Source organism: Polypterus senegalus, chromosome 7 (genome assembly GCF_016835505.1).
Source record: "Polypterus senegalus isolate Bchr_013 chromosome 7, ASM1683550v1, whole genome shotgun sequence".
Lineage (NCBI taxonomy): Eukaryota > Metazoa > Chordata > Cladistia > Polypteriformes > Polypteridae > Polypterus > Polypterus senegalus.
Window position 1 is genome coordinate 167,862,010 of NC_053160.1, and position 6,183 is coordinate 167,868,192.

Sequence of the window (6,183 nt, forward strand, 5' to 3'; positions counted from 1 at the left end):
TTTCCAAGTCCACAAAACACAGGTAGACTGGTTGGGTAAACTCCCATGCACCCTCCAGGACCCTTCCAAAGGTGTAGAGCTGGTCCACTGTTCTGCAACTAGGACGAAAACCACACTGTTTCTCCTGAATCTGAGGTTCGACTATCTGACGGACCCTCCTCTCCAGGACCCCCAAATAGATTTTTCTAGGCAGGCTGAGGAGTGTGATCCCTCTGTAGTTGGAACACACTCTCTGGTCCCCTTTCTTAAAGAGGGGGACCACCACCCCAGTCTGCCAATCCAGAGGCACTGTCCCTGATGTCCATGCAATGTTGCAGAGGCGTGTCAACCAAGACAGTCCTACAACATCCAGAGCCTTGAGGAACACCGGGCGTATGTCATCCACCCCCAGGGCCCTGCCACCAAGGAGTTTTTTGACCATCTCAGTGACCTCAGTCCCAGAGATGGGAGAGCCCACCTCCGAGTCCCCAGACTCTGCTTCCTCATTGGAAGGCATGTTAGTGGGATTGAAGAGGTCTTCGAAGTACTACACTGACCCACAATGTCCAGAGTCGAGGTCGGCAGCGCACCATCCCCACCATATACAGTGTTGACACTGCACTGCTTCCCCCCCCTGAGACACAGGATGGTGGACTAGAATCTCCTCGAAGCTGTCCAGAAGTCTTTCTGCATGGCCTCCCCAAACTCCTCCCATGCCCGAGTTTTTGCCTCAGCAACCACCGAAGCCACATTCTGCTTGGCCTGCCGGTACTTATTAGCTGCCATTGGAGTCCCACAGGACAGAAGGGTCCTGTAGGACTCCGTCTTCAGCTTGACAGCATCCTTCACCTCCGGTGTCCACCAATGGGTTCGGGGAGCCACGACAGGCACCAACCACCATACAGCCACAGTTCCGATCAGCCGCCTCAACAATTGAGGCACGGAACATGGCCCATTTGGACTCAATGTCCCCCACCTCCCTCGGGATGTGGTTGAAGTTCTGCCGGAGGTGGGAGTTGAAGCTTCTTCTGACAGGGGACTCTGCCAGACGTTTCCAGCAGACCCTCACAATATGTTTGGGCCTACCAGGCCTGACCGGTACCCTCCACCACCATAGAAGCCAACTCACCACCAGGTGGTGATCAGTTGACAGCTCCGCCCCTCTCTTCACCTGAGTGTCCAAGGCATGTGGCCGCAAGTCCGATGACACAACCACGAAGTCGATCATCAAACTGAGGCCTAGGGTGTCCTGGTGCCAGGTGCACATATGAACACCCTTAGGCTTGAACATGGTGCTCATTATGGTCAATTTGTGACAAGTACAGAAGTCCAATAACAAAACACCGCCCGGGTTCTGATCGGGGGGCCATTCCTCCCAATCACGCCCTTCCAGGTCTCTCTGTCATTGCCCACATGAGTATTGAAGTGTCCCAGCAGAACAAGGGAGTCCCCAGAAGGTATGCCCTCTAGCACCCCCTCCAGGGACTCCAAAAAGGGTGGGTACTCCAGACTGCTGTTCAGGGCATACACACAAACAACGGTACGGACCCACCCACCCCTACCTGATGGCGGAGGGAGGCTACCCTCTCGTCTACTGGAGTTAACCCCAATGAACAGGCTCCAAATCAGGGGGCAATAAGTATGTCCACACCTGCTCGGCGCCTCTCACCGGGGGCAAGTCCAGAGTGGTAGAGAGTCCAACTCCTCTCAAGGAGACTGGTTCCAGAGTCTAAGCTGTGCATCGAGGTGAGCCCGACTATATCTAGCTGGAAACTTTCAACTTTGCACACTAGCTCAGGCTCCTTCCTCTTCAGAGAAGTGACATTCCAGGTACAAGACCATCGTATAGTAAACAGTGTAACGTAACCGAATGCACAGGGCGACTGAACTGGCTTGAACAAAAACGCTATGGCTGTTTTTTTCGTTTTTACTCAATTTTTTGTTCTCGTTTAGGTTGTTCACATATCACTAATTTTTATTTTTATTTAGTTTTAGTTTCTCTGTTTGCCTTAATTTCAGTTCTTGTAAAATGAAAAACTGTATTTTTAGTTCTAGTTCTTGTTTTCGTTTTGAAAATATCACTGATTGGGATATACCCTGCTCTTTATGAAGGATGCCCAGGAATCTCTTATGACCATAGAGAGTCGGGACCTCAGTTTTATGTGTCTTCTGAAGGACAGCATCATTTTTACAGCACAGTAGCCCTGACCACACAGTAAGCATTCCCAGCTGTCCTCGCTAACACCTCTTCCATCAGCATCCCAAGCTTTTCCTGTTTGATCTCCCATCCAAGCATTGGCTGGGCTACAAACCCTTGAATGTTTTTTGCTTTGTACACAGCTCAATTTACTGCTTTAACTACTTCATGATTCCTGATCCAACTTAATTTAGTGTCATTAATTAGCCTAAACTATTATAACTTGTTACTTTAGCCAAAATAAAAAGGTTGTTGAGCTAGATTTAAAGTTTGATACAACCATCGCTAAATCTTAAAGGGACAAAAATCAAAGACACACTTTAAAATGGCACATGTGACATATTTGCTATGTACTATGTAAATATCCATTTATCTATAGTATTATGAAGTCTGAAATAGAAACAAAGCAAAATTAATATCCCCTAAGTAGGGAGGGGAGGGAGAGGCTAAGAGCATGAGTAGAACTGTGGAAAAAAATATTAAAAATATAATTTAAGTACTAGAGACATTGAAACTGACACAGACATATACTTACACAATCAGGATAATTACATTACACACAGATGATGCCAACAATAATAAACATATTATAATTACCCTGAAATGCCTAATAATACTGAAAACCATATCATAACCAGGAGTTCCATCTATCATCCCTTCCCAGAAAGAAAACTGATCTTATGCCTCATTCATGTTTGCAGTTCAGTTAGAGAATATGGCTGGTAAGTTCATGTTGTTCCTGTCTTTTGTGAAGACAGAAATCCTCTCCGCAGACATTCACACATGACTAATGTGCTTGGGGAAACACATGCATGAACACTAATAGGGTCAAATGATGAATGAAGCAGCCAAAATATTGGAGTGCAGACATCACCAGTCAGACCTATATTGGTCACCATGAACGGTCTCTATGAAGAACCAAGAGCAACAAAGAAAAAAATCTATTAGCTCATTAGAGGGAGAAATAAAGTGACAATCAGAGAAATGGCACCAGATAATGTAATGCTTTGAATATTGCAAGATTGTGTGCGTGGAGGATCATTCAGAATGGTGACTTTATAGAGATGTAAGTACACCTAGATTTGATTAATGTGCAGCAATTTCTTATTCATAAATTTAATGACTTTTAAAATTACTAAACACATTTCTTTTGAGATGAGCCTTCAGTCTGAGTACTTGGCAGGATATTGCAAAGTTAACCATGTCATGTAACAATAATCTGTACAGTAGTAGTTTCCCAGATGTATCACATAGCTGAGGCTTTTTGAAACAGATTCTGAGGTACAAAATGTGTTTAGAAAGACTGCTGTTTGGGCTAATCTGCAGTGTTTTTGGGTTACTTTAATGTCAAAATGTACACTTTACTGACTCAAAGCTCTCTTGAGGTCTCACTGTTTTAAATGACGCCTTGTATCCTCTAATAATAATAATAATAATAAATTCCATTTTATATAGCACTTTTCTCCGGGCCTTTGGAGTCCGAGACAATTTTGGGTACCTGGAGTCGGGGTCGGAGTCAGCAAAAATGTACCGACTCCGACTCCTAATAAATTTAAATTGTAATGAAAAAAATACAGCAAGTTCAAATGTCCAATTTCACAAACAATAGTCATAATTAAGTACTTCTATGATGTAAGAATAAAGCCCAGTGCATAGCTGTGTTACTACTAATGTGAAGATCAGCTGAGCTATTATACAACCTGACATTCACATATTGTAATCTGGATTATGGTACATTACAAAAAGTGTTTATTTTATTTTGGATATAATGTGTTTAACAAGTTAATTTGAGTGTAAACAAGTGTAATGATGTAGGTGGAGGTGTGTGCTATGGCCTGATGTGTGTTCAGGGGTTCTTGTCTTTTGTTTAAACTGGTCATTACAGTAGAGAGTCAGCTTCCTAGCCAGTAGTTCTGTGATTAAATGACGTGTATGTTGCCTTCCTTCAATCAACATGGAAAATAAATTAGCATATTAAATACAGAGGAGTTGAAGTCAGAGTCAGAAGTACCGGAAACTAAAAAGTCGGAGTCGAAGGATTTATCTGCCGACTCCACAGCCCTCTCTCTGATGAAAGTAAATTTTGCATTTCCTTTGGAAATCAAGGTCCCAGAGTCTGGAGGAAGAGTGGAGAGGCACAGAATCCATGTTGCTTAAGGTCCAGTGTAAAGTTTCCACAGTCAGTGATGGTTTGGGGTGCCATGTCATCTGCTGGTGTTGGTCCATTGTGTTTTTTGAGGTCCAAGGTCAATGCAGCCGTCTACCAGGAGGTTTTAGAGCACTTCATGCTTCCTGCTGCTGACGTAGTTTATGGAGATGCAGATTTTATTTTCCAACAGGACCTGGCACGTGCACACAGTGCCAAAGCTACTAGGTTTAAGGACCATGGTATCCCTGTTCTTGATTGGCCAGCAAATTCGCCTGACCTTAACTCCATAGAAAATCTATGGGGTATTGTAAAGAGGAAGATGCAATACACCAGACCCAACAATTCAGAAGATCTGAAGGCCACTATCAGAGCAACATGGGCTCTCATAACACCTGAGCAGTGCAACATACTGATCGACTCCATGCCACCGCGCATTGCTGCAGTAATCCAGGCCAAAGGGGTCCCAACTAAATATTGAGTGCTGTACATGCTCATACTTTTCATATTCATACCTTTCAGTTGGCCAACATTTCTAAAAATCCTTTTTTTGCATTGGTCTTAATTGATATTCTAATTTTCCGAGATACTGAATTTAGGACTTTCATTAGTTGTCAGTTATAATCCTCAAAATTAAAAGAAATAAACATTTGAAATACATCAGTCTGTGTGTAATAAATGAATCTAATATACAAGTTTCACTTTTTGAATGGAATTACTGAAATCAACTTTGTCATGATATTCTAATTTTATGACCAGCACCTGTATAAATCAATAATATAGTGTCTCGGTATTTATCTTTTTCTTACAATTAAAATGTGTTTCAGCCATCCATTTTCTGACTCACCTATCCAAATTAAGGATGCATTGACAAGAATCAACCCTATTGGGGATGCAATCCACCTTTGGGCAAACTCATGCACACATTCACACACACTTCTTTATTATTTTATTATTGCAAAACATATCTGAGGATAAAAGTCTGTAAAAGTGTTCCTACCTTATATGAATGTGAAAATATCCCGTATTAGACTTTCATAGAATATCACTTATTGAAATCTCTAAAAAGTAAAGTACTTGTATCAAATACTTGACACAATTTAATTTAAGTATGAGAACATTTCAAGAGGTAACATTCTCAAACCCATTTAATTTAGTTTTGGATTTCAGGGGTGGACAGGCACCTATTCTGCACCACTGGGGACAAGGCAGCAAGAAGAAAGATCTGAACAGGAAGGCAGTCCATCGCAGAGGCCACTTGTACACATATAGTATTCACACTCACATGTTGACAGTTTGGAATCACCAGTTGATCATGGCGTCAGATTCTGGTGACATGTTTCATATTGGTCAGACATGCAAGTAAAATTTTTCACTGCTTTCAGCACATCTGACGATAATACTACTGTTACTACCACCTAACCCACAAATCTTCAGAGATGGTGGAGGCACCCTGGAGTACCTGGAAGAAAACCCAGACAAACACAATGAGTGCATGCCTTATCTATACAGACAGTGACCGTGTGTGAGATTCAGATTTAGTACACTGGATCTGTGGCGCCTGCAGCAGCAGACTAAACTCAAATTCTCAGCCTCAACCATACGGTGAATGATTGAAATAAAAGCAACACCTTTTAACATTGCACAGACAGACTGAAGGTCACCTTTTAAGTAATATAATCATAAGTACAAAAAGGGATTGGTGTATTGCTGGAATGTGATTGTGCTCATACAAAATACTTACATACTTATGTATCCATTTATAGGCAGTACAAGTGAAATTCTCCATGAGATAAAGAATCAAAGTGGCTAATTTAAAAGTTTTGTTATAGTAGCTTAAAAAATGAAAAACATGTAATTA